At 32.4% G+C, this 11932-nt stretch overlaps 1 long non-coding RNA gene across 1 annotated transcript in view; it reads left to right on the forward strand.

The window, feature by feature from the left end:
• Positions 1-1408, forward strand: part of LOC110264335 — a 12164-nt gene extending 10756 nt beyond the window's left edge. The window contains exon 3 of the long non-coding RNA XR_002350360.1: positions 1397-1408. This is a non-coding gene — a long non-coding RNA (uncharacterized LOC110264335). The remainder of the gene's footprint in view (positions 1-1396) is intronic.

Below are 11932 nucleotides of genomic sequence, written 5' to 3' on the forward strand. Positions count from 1 at the left end.
ACTTTTGAAATACAAAATTTTATAGTAGATAATTTAATAGCTAATTTTTTATGTAAACATAATATTTTTATTATAAAATTAGAAAAAGTATAGGTAAACAACGCCTAACAACCAACTTTAAATAACTGCAATTAATGATCATTAATTTTATATTTTTAAAAAATAAAATTTAAATAATTACTAATTAATAACAATTAATTAAAATGAAGTGCAGTTCAAAAATATTTGCTGACTTATTATTGGCTAAATTTTTGTTGATTATCTAACAAAATTGTTTATAAATTTAGGGACCAATTTGATATTTTCTGAATGTTTGATCAGCGTTGAAAATTTTAGGAACTAAGCTAGGCATTACTGCAATTCTTATAAAAGGACAATGCTACCAATGATTCAACTAGTGGCTCATCTCGTCGAACTATGTGATGATGCAGGCCATCTCCCCCTCATGTCTCTGATGCCGCTGCTCCATTCCTCCTACTAGAGTATCACACAGATTGGATAGGATCATATATGACTCAAATTTCGATCCGATTTGCATTGTGCTCATCGGATTGCACTATAAGAAAAACGTTGAGTATTGTCGAAGTTACTGTTGGATTCATCAAATAAATCTATCAGTAATTAGTGTATCGTCGGATTAACGTCATCGTGGAATTGACGGTATAAATGGCGCCAGAAATTATTTACTGGTGGATTATTTTCGTTCGACGCTAACTACCGACGAATTTTTCGTTGGTTTTTACAGTGAATTTGTCGAGACCAATGAATTTGTCGAGACCAGTGAATTTGTCGAGACTGAGTTCCTGATTACTGTCGGATTAATCCGATAGTAACTTTGGCACCATATCACATGTTTAGGGGCCAAGTTACCGTCCGATTTTTTCGTCGGTAAATCCTACAGTAGTTTTTTTTGGTACAGTTAAGCCACAATTAGTAGTCAAATTAAAACTCTTCTTAACGAAATTGTTAGTAGAAATCTAAAATTACTAGAAATTAACAAATTAAATGGTCTGAATATAATAAAATGTCACAGAAACAGAATACAATGAAGTAGACATAAAAAAAATTGAAACCCTCAACCCTACAGATCTCGGTAACTGTTGTCATCGTCGTCGGGATCCCCCTGCTGAGGCGAGGAGTAGGTGTTGATGTCGGTGCCCCACTAGCAGCATTGCCGCTGATACCAGCAGCGCTGCTGGCTCCAACACGCATCTGCTGGTTGTACACCTCCATAAGCTCTCGCAAACGATCTAGCTGCTCTAACTTCTCCGTCAGGTCCGAGTTGATGGCAACAGCTTCTCTTATGCGTGCAAGAAGCACTACGAGAAAATACCATAATAGCGACTGAAAAAGTTGGTCTTAACGACTGATTTAGCGACCGGTATAAGATTTCGAGGACCAAAAAAATGTTGATCGCAAAATCGGTCGCTAGGTTTCATTCAGCGACCGATTTGACGAATGATAATATTTTTCTTTGACCAAAATGAAGTTGGTTGCTAAAATCGGTCGCTATTTTTTAGTTTAGCGATCGATTTAGCAACCAAAATAAAAAATGTTGTCTTTGGTCACAAAATCAGTCTCTATTTTTAATTTAGCGACCAATTTAGCAACCAACAAAGAAATAGGCTAAAATTAGTTGATTGCTAATTCGGTTGCTACGCTAAGTTAGCGACCAATTATAAAATGTTGTTTTAAAGATGTTGGTTACTAAATTGGTCGCTATTTCTAAATTTAGCAACAGATTCGACAACAAAAATACGAAAATAGTGTTAATAGACTAATCGGTTGCTAAATCCGTCTCTAGTTTAAATAAAAGGGAAGGTACTCAGTTACTCTAACCCTATCCTAGTCATACCATCCTCAGATTCCTCATACTCCTCACACTTCTCACTAACCCTAATGTGACCACCACCGGAAGCACAACACCCTCTCCATTTGCGCCGTCGTCACCATAGCCGCCATCGTCTACTGCCTAAAGCCTTCAACCTTCTTCGTTGCTGGCTCACCGTCTCTCATCTTCTCCTCGCTGTTAAGCTCTTATGATTTCTCTCACCTCGATTTCATTCTAAAGATCTCTCACCTCGATTTCACTCTAAAGATCTCACTCACCTTGATCTCGATCTCACTCTCTGCTACCGCTTCTAATAACTCACATCGCCTTTCCTTATTGCTTCGTCGTAAGAAGGTATTTTCCTTCTCTTCTCGTCGATTTGAGTTTTTCTATGTTTGATCTATTTTCTGTGTGTAATTAATGTTTCTATTTTTTACTGATTTTGAAATCAAACTTCGAATCAGAAAATAAACATATAGTTGTTGTTGTAGGGTTTTTATTTTTGTTATTGTTTGCATAATCACCTAATTTTGGTTATACTTACTTAGCTTTAATATTCTTTTATTGAAATTGTATGGATTTGTTTATTGCCATTATGTTTATCAATGGTAATTATAATTGAAGCTTAATATATATATATGAAAAATTACTGAACCAAATTATTGAAGCTTAATATTCTTTTATTGAAATTGCATAATCACCTAATTTCTGCCGCACACATGAATATTACTCTCATACCTTTGGACTGCTTTATATTCCACCTCCTTTGCTGTAAAAAAATATATCTGTTAAGAAATTATTTAATTTTTTAATTTATTTGTGGGCAATACATATATTAATTGTAATCACAAATTATGCTATTTTAAATCAAATGACTTATATAATAATGATCTCATTTATTGTTATAAATGCTAATTGAATAAGTCATTATTACTTTTGATTTGGAATTAAATGAGAATAAAATCAGATATTATCTTTTGTTCCTTAGATAATTATCTTTTTGGATTTTAGATATATTATCTTTTGGACTTTAGATACTATTTTATTTGGGCTTAAGGGTTTAATGGGTGTCATACTCAAATATAAATAGGCCTACAGGGTTTCGGTCTCCAATATACCAAAAAGCCGTCTTTGTCGCTCTTTTCCCATCAAAAGAGTTGCAATTCAGCCGCCTAGGAATACAGAAGGCTTTGGTTGAGGAAGATCGAAAGAACCACAAGATCCAAATTCTTCCATCAATTTTTGACTTTTATGAGTAAAAGTACGCTTCCGCATTATGTTATATTTTTTATGATTCAATATGGATAATCTGAGTTATTGAAATTAATTTATTCCAACAAGTGGTATCAAAACCTTCCATAATTGAGTCATCGAAAATATTAATTTTTTTAATTTAATTTCACTGGATCAAAACACGTTTGCGTTGTTGCTCTGTGTTTGGATCGAATTCAATTTTATGGATCCGGTGAATTTGTTATTTGTTTTAATGTGTGTACATTGATTTTATAAATTAAAGTGCTTTCTCTATATATTGATTTATTTGTTGATGTATTTTGTACATGTGAATGTAATGCGCCTTTGACACATGAGTAAAGCAACATATGTGTGTGGATAAGGATCGTGCACCCTTTCATTATTGTTTGTTTCATGGATTTATCCTTTTTTTTTATATAAAGAAGAAAACAATTGATAATAAATTGTTAAATATATGGAATTTAGTTTTGGATCGAAAACTAACCTCTTTGAATTTAATGTAAATTTAGATTTTATACATATATAATTTTTGTACGCCTATATGTATAAAGTTAAAGAATATTAAGGATTAAGTTTTTTTTATTATTATTGTTTTGGTGTTATACATATTTATTTTATGAAAAATTTAATGAATTTAATTTTATTTCACAATAATATTAGCAATTTTTATATTTAAATATGTGTATAACTAAGGAGGTCACACAATATTATATGGTTATTTTATATTGTGTTTATTGATTTTATGCTATTTAAGCATTTTAATTTTGTTACATAAAATATTTTTTTATTGTTACATAAAGAAACTAGTAACAATTTAGATTAGTATACCCATCTATTTTATAAAAATTTGGTTTTGGAATAAATTGATTGAACATTATGCTGCCAAAGTAGCCTCTTTTGTGAAAATTGATTTATTTAAAACATTAGGAATATAGTGATATGTAATTCATGAGAATATTGGCCGGCTCAAAGGAAGGTCTGTATTTGGCCGAATTACATACATATATTGATGGTAAATACATATTTGGGTAACTAATTAAGAATAAAGTAATGCTTATTATTTATGCGAACAATAATCGGCCCAAAGGAAGTTTATTATTTGGCCAAATAATAAGCATTGCACACTTTTGTTTATTTTCTATTAATTATGCGGTCAATAATCGACCCAAAGAAAGGTTATTGTTTGGCCAATTAATAGAAAATATATGCGGTAATAAATAGGTTGCGAGTTTAAGTTTCCATGTGCGCATTAAGTCGGTCCAAAGAAAGGCTTAATGTGTGACAGGAATTTTGACAATATTTGATTACTGTAATGAGAGTATTACTTACAGTTAATTTTTCTATTCAAAGATTGAAAATTAATGTTGTTCTAGATATCTCAATATGGATTTTTTCCATTATTTAACTGATGTTTACTGCATGTTCTTTTGTTCTAATCCAGAAACTATGGCTTTAGCTACCAATGTTTCTGCACAAATTAGCAGTATTCCTATGCTGAATGGTTCAAACTTTAAAGTTTGGAAGGATACCGTGGAGATTGTCCTCGGTTGTATGGATCTAGATATAGCTCTTCGAGACGAGAAATCCACTTCCACTCCGGAAAACCTCAATGAGGTTAAAATAGAGAAGTGGGAGAGATCCAATCGAATGAGCATTATGATCATGAAACGCTCAATTCCTGAGGCGTTTTGGGGCTCAATTACTGAGAAAAAAGATGCCAAACAGTTCCTAAAGGATGTTGAAAAATTCTTTACTAAGAATGAAAAGGCGGAGGCAAGTAGTCTTTTGAGAAAACTTGTCTCCATGAGGTATAAAGGTAAAGGGAACATAAGGTAGTACATTATGAAAATGTCTCATCTTGCTTCAAAATTGAAAGCACTAAAGTTAGAGTTGTCCGAAGATTTACTCGTGCATTTCATTTTGATTTCCCTTCCTGCACACTTTGGGCAATTCAAAGTGAGTTATAACACTCTGAAGGACACTTGGTCCTTAAATGAGCTTATATCTCACTGTGTGCAAGAAGAAGAGAGGCTACAGCAAGATAAGACTGAAAGTGCTCACATGGCTTCATCTTCTCAATATAAAAGAAAGCGTAATACCACTGCGGATGTGCCTTCTCAACAGAAAAAGGCTAAGAAACAGGATCAAGTTTCAACCTGTTTCTTCTGTGAGAAGGTGGGACACATGAAGAAGGATTGTACCAAATATGCCACCTGGCGTGTAAAGAAGGGTATAATTCTTACTTTCGTTTGTTCTGAGGCTAGTTTAAGTTATGCACCTGTTGATACTTGGTGGGTAGATTCTGTTGCTACTACTCATGTAAGTGTTACTATACAGAGTTGCCTGTGGAGCCGACCACCAAGTGATGCTGAAAGATACATCTATGTGGCAGACGGCAATATAGTTGCAGTCGAAGCTATAGAAACCTTTAGATTATGTTCCACGAGTGGATTTTACCTGGATTTATTAGAGACATTTTATGTACCGTCATTTAGACGGAATTTGGTTTCTGTTTCTCGTTTGGACAAATCAGGTTATTTTTGTTCGTTCGGAGACAATAAAGTCAGTCTCTTTTATAATTCGAATAATATTGGCTTTGGTAATTTGGTAGATAATCTATATAAGCTTGACTTAAATTCCTATAATAATGAAATACTGCAAACGGGTACAAAACAAAGAAAACTAAATGAGAATTCGGCATCATTATGGCACAAACACCTAGGTCACATCTCTAAACAGAGAATTCAGAGGCTCATGTCGGATGAAATTCTTGGACCCCTAAATTTGGCGGACTTTGAAGTCTACATTGAGTGCATAAAGGGAAAAGGACAAACGAAGGAAAATTGGGTGCCGAGAGAGCTAAAGATGTCTTAGAACTGATACATACTGATATATGTGGCACATTCCCTACTGTCTCTTGGAATGGACAGTGGTACTTTATTACGTTCATAGATGATTACTCTCGTTACAAGTATCTATATTTAATTCATGAAAAGTCCCAAGCCTTGGATGTTTTCAAATCTTTCAAAGTTGAAGTTGAACTTCAACTTGAAAAGAAAATAAAAGCTGTCAAATCTTATCGTGGTGGTGAATACTACGGAAGATATGACGGTTCAAGTGAGTAATGTCCCAGGCCTTTTGCTCTTTTCTTAGAGGAGTGTGATATTGTTCTGCAATACACCATGCCAGGAAAATCTAGCATGAATGGTGTTGCAGAGCGAAGGAACCGAACTCTTAAGGACATGGTGAGAAGTATGATTAGTCATTCTTCTTTGCCTGAATCACTCTGGGGAGAAGTCTTAAAGACCGCAGTATACATCCTTAATAGGGTGCCAAGCAAAGCAGTTAACAAAATCCCATATGAAATATGAACTGGGAAAAGGCCCAGTATAAAGCATTTGCATATTTGGGAATGTCCAGCTGAGGCACGACCTTATAGGCCGCATGGAAGAAAATTGGACTCAAGGACAATTAGTTGCTACTTTGTTGGTTACGCTGAGCATTCACAGGGGTACAAGTTTTACAATTCTGCATCATGGTCTATTTTTTGAAATGAGAAAGGCAAGATTTATTGAGGGTGTTGAGTTTGGGGGGAAGAAAATATTAGGAATGTTGCTTTTGATGAGGATTCTGTAACTGACAATGATCAGGTCTTTGTGCCTATTATTGTTCAAGATACAGTTATAGTACAAGAGCACAATGAGAATCCTACTGTAGATCCAGTTACAGTACAAGAGAACAATGAGAATATCATTGTTGCTCAAGATACTGCTACAGCACAGAAAAATAATGAGAATCCTCCTCAATCCCAATCCATACAACAAGCTCAACAACCTTAAGAAGTGTCATTAAGGAAATCCAATAGAAAAAGGAGAAAATCCATCTATGGTCTCAAACAAGCTCTCTCGTTAATGGTATCACAAGTTTCATCAAGTTATTACCTCATATGGTTTTGAGGTAAATATTATAGAAAAGTGTGTATACCGCAAGTTCAGTGGGAGTAAATACTTTTTTTGGTCTTATATGTTGATGACATTCTACTTGCCAGTAGCGATATAGGCTTGTTGCATGAAACTAAGAAATTTCTATCGAACAAATTCGAAATGAAAGATCTTGGTGATGCCTCTTTTGTATTAGGAATCGAGATACTAAGAGATCGTTCTCAAGGTATTCTTGGATTATCACAAAAGAACTATATCGAAAAGATTTTAAGTAGATATGGCATGAAAAATTATAGACCAATGGACACACCCGTAGCTAAAGGAGACAAGTTTAGTCTCAAACAATGCCCTAAAAATGATCTTGAGAGGACAGCAATGCATGATAAACCTTATGCATCAGCACTATGGAGCTTAACGTATGCTCAAGTCTACATACGTCCCGATATATCATTTATAGTGGAAGTGTTGTGTAAATACTTGAGCAATCCAGGCATGAATCATTGGATAGCTGTTAAATGCGTAATGCGTTATTTAAAGAGAACAAAGGATTACATGCTTATTTATCGGAGATCAAAAAATTTGGAGATCATTAGGTACTCTGATTCCGATTTCATGGCATATGGTTGCAAATCTTTGTCACTGAGCTTCATATAGTAGATGATATTGAAAGGCCATTAAAGATATTTTGTGACAATAAGTCAGTAGTACTATACTCCAATAACAATAAGAGCTTGACAAAATTGAAGCATATAGACATCAAGCTCTTAGTTATCAAGGAGGAAGATTAAGAAAAACAGATTTTCATAGAACATATAGGAACACAGTATATGCTAGCAGACTCACTAACTAAGGGATTGATCCCTAAAGTCTTTCCTGAGCACACTGCTCGGATGGGTGTCAATATTAGTGATGCCTTGGTTTAGTGGGAGTTTATTTTATGCTATATGTCCTATGACAGATATTGAGTTATTTTTCTGCAGAATTAAGTTGATGGTTTATTTCATGTTATATGAAATGTTCATTTTACAATATTTGTATTGTGTTTGATCTCAATAAAGTTTTAAAGTTGGACCAGCTGGAAATAGACATGCATGAGATCATTTGGCATGTAATTTCCATATTACTCATCCAAATTTGATCTATGTCGTTAAGTATATTAGGATGGTGATTGTCGTGGTTTAGTCACGATATTAATGTGATAAAAGCTGCAGTAGTTCCATATCTAATGTATGAGACGGACCAGATTGTTAAAGTAATGAGAGAAATAGCATTCAGATGCGCGCATAAAGTTTATAAGATGTGATTATATCAGGAAAGAATATATGTATAGCCCAAGTGGGAGATTGTTAGGAAATTATTTAATTTCCTAATTTATTTGTGGGCAATACATATATTAATTGTAATCACAAATTATGCTATTTCAAATTAAATGACTTATATAATGATGATCTCATTTATTGTTATAAATGCTAATTAAATAAGTCATTATTACTTTTGATTTGGAATTAAATGAGAATAAAACCAGATATTATCTTTTGTTCCTTAGATAATTATCTTTTTGGATTTTAGATATATTATCTTTTGGGCTTTAGATACTATTTTATTGGGCTTAAGGGTTTAATGGGTGTCATGCTCAAATATAAATAGGCCTACAGGGTTTCGGTCCCCAATATACCAAAAAGCCGCCTTTGTCGCTCTTTTCCCATCAAAAGAGTTGCAATTCAACCGCCTAGGAATACAGAAGGTTTTGGTTGAGGAAGATCGAAAGAACCACAAGATCCAAATCCTTCTGCATTATGTTATATTTTTTATGATTCAATATGGATGATCTGAGTTATTGAAATTAATTTATTCCAACAATATCATGATCGCATGACTTCTCATTCAGATTTTAGGTACGTTAATTTCTCCATTTAGATCTTGATTTTTATGTGATTATTAGATTTTTGTTATTATATTTCTGATTAACACATTTCGAGAATCTATGCAGCTGAGTCAAGAACACTATCATATGAAGGTACAAATGCTGACCCTGACCCTGATTATACTTGCATATGGTTATGGTTAATGTTCATCTTAATAATGTGTGATATTGATTAAAATGTGGTTCATATTTGGACTAGACTTGAATGTTTTTGTATGGCCTCTCATATGCATTCAGAATTTATCTTAGGTTCTTCCTTGGCAAGTTAGCAATAACATAACACATAGCTAGGGCCTGTATTTTAGTGATGCAGAATTATACAATTTTCTAGTTTCTTTCTCTATTTCTTTATTTTTTTGGGACTTCCTCCCAGGTTTGGGTAGAATGGTGATCCTTGTGTTCCTCAACAACATTCATGGATTGGAGCAGACTGCCAGCTAAACAAAAATAACAACAAATGAGTCATTGATGGACTATAATTTTTTATTATCCTTGTTCTTAGGTTTTTATTATGCATGTTGTTGTGCAGACCATTTAGTGCCATCTTAGCTTAATGGTTACTTGCCTTGCTTATTCCATGTAGTTTTTTCTTTCTTGTTACAAAATCAAATATCATTTCTTTTTTTTTTCTCTTTACTATATAGCTCCTTAAGTAACAAATTAAAAGCCAATGATTATAGGTGTCTCTGCTCACAGAAAACTTGCAACTAGATTCTGTTAATTTATTTGGTTTTCAGATAATGTTTTCTTAAATCATTTGGGAAGTTTAAGTTTTGATTTTGCTTTGGTTTATGAAAACATCTCTTTCTATATATGTTCCTTTTTGAATGTCCATATCAACTCCACTTAGCAAAGAAATTTGTACCACTAGGACATGAAGCCATTATGTTCGTGTTAAAAACTCAAAATAAATATTTAATTTTAATATTATTTGTTATTTCATGTTGTTTCTGTTGATAAACAGTGGTCTTGACAATCAAAGTCTAAAGGGCTTCTTACCAGATGACATATCCAAACTACATAATCTACAAACTCTGTGAGTTATCAGTAGATTATTTTGTGTTTAAGACAAAATTATTGTGTACCCTAATATAATATTTATTCTAATACATTTTTTTTAAAAAAAATAATGTGTGTAAATATCAGATGTATAAACTATGTAAATTGTACTTGTGACAATTAAATAAGAAGTACCGACTGATCTTTGAATAATTTGTCGGACCTTTATATTTTTCCTTATTTTAACTCACGACTTAATAAGAAATAGAAAGAAGTAACATCTCTTCTATTCCTCATGCTTATTTTTCTATGTGCACTACAGAAACTTGAGTACGTAGAACAGCATTTGTGGAGCTATTCCATCTACATATGATTTCATTTACCATTGTTTATTTGTTTTGCCTATTTATTTATTTTCTATGATTCCATAGGCATTATTTGTGATATTTGGTAATTTAGTTTCTAATTTTTGAATATATAGTTGTTCTAATATTTAAGAGTTGAAGATTTGATTTACATTTTGTAAAGGTTTAACGGGAAGTTAGGCTGTTTAATGCGACCATTCAAATGGTTATTATAATTGATGTTAGTTCAGAACAATTGAAATTTTTAATTTATACATGTTAACTATCTTTGAGGAGTAACTATTTTTGTCTAGCTTCATTTATTCATTTGATCTATTCTTCTCGTGGAATTAAAAGTCAAATTTTTAAAAAATGGTAACCTTAATACTTTTCAATACTTTCATATATTTAGTGAAAATTATTTTTTAATATTTTTGTACCGTTTTTTATTTGATCTCGATATATTATTTTACAGCAAAAATAATTGTCATTATTGCTGGATGAGGATCCTGCGATCATGGAAAGGCGTGGTGTCCTTAAAAGATGCTCGAATTATATTGGAGTGTATAAGTTAAGATAGATGCAATTGTTTGGTCTAAATAGATATTGAATAAAGCAAAGTTATGTTGTTTATGAATTATTTTTACCATGTTTTAGCTTAGATTGTGGATAATAAATTTGATGTATTTAAAATTTTTTTAATATTTTAAATTCTATATTTCTATGTAGACATTGTGAATATTTTTGGTATTTATTTGAAAAATTGATCTATGTTTGATTCTCTTTATATTTTGTGAAAATATAATTATTTATGAAAATGAAGTTTTAATAGTGGTAAATATAAAATTACTAAAAATCTATAATTATAATAAGTTTAGGAATAATGATCGATTTAGCGACCAATTTAGATTTTCAATTCAGGAATTAGCGATCAATTTAGCGACCGATTTTACATTTCAAATAAGGTATCGGCGACTGATTTAGCGACCGATTTTATCGGCGACTGATTCAAAGGCAAAAATGTTGGTCGCCATTTAGCGGTCGATTTAGCGACGGAAAATTTGGTCACCATTTAACGACTAATTTAACAACCGATACTCTTTATGAGGGTTTGATGACCTTGTTCAAAAATTGATCGCTAACCGTTAGCGATCAAAGTTGGTCGCTATTTTCTAATTAGCGACCACCAAAATCGGTCATTAAATTGATTGCTATTCCAATAATTTCTTGTACTGCAACATATCGTGGTGTTCAACTTTTTCCTTATTCTCTCTTCTGCATAATCATGACGAGACAAAAACAAAAATAATTTTCTATTTTCTTATTTTTTACACTAACCGTTTTAAGTTGTTATTATTTATATTTTTTTATTTAACTCCCTTGTCAAGTCTTTTAGAAAACATTCAACCCTAAAATATTAAAGTCTCCCGCAATTTATCAACTGCAACATTTCAACTTTTTCCTTATTCTCTCTTCTGCATAATCATGACGAGACAAAAACAAAAATAATTTTCTATTTTCTTATTTTTTTTATTTTTTACATTAAGTTGTTATTATTTATATTTTTTTATTTAACTCCCTTGTCAAGTCTTTTAGAAAACATTCAACCCTAAAATATTAAAGTCTCCCGCAATTTATC

This window comes from Arachis ipaensis, chromosome B07 (genome assembly GCF_000816755.2).
Source record: "Arachis ipaensis cultivar K30076 chromosome B07, Araip1.1, whole genome shotgun sequence".
Classification (NCBI taxonomy): domain Eukaryota; kingdom Viridiplantae; phylum Streptophyta; class Magnoliopsida; order Fabales; family Fabaceae; genus Arachis; species Arachis ipaensis.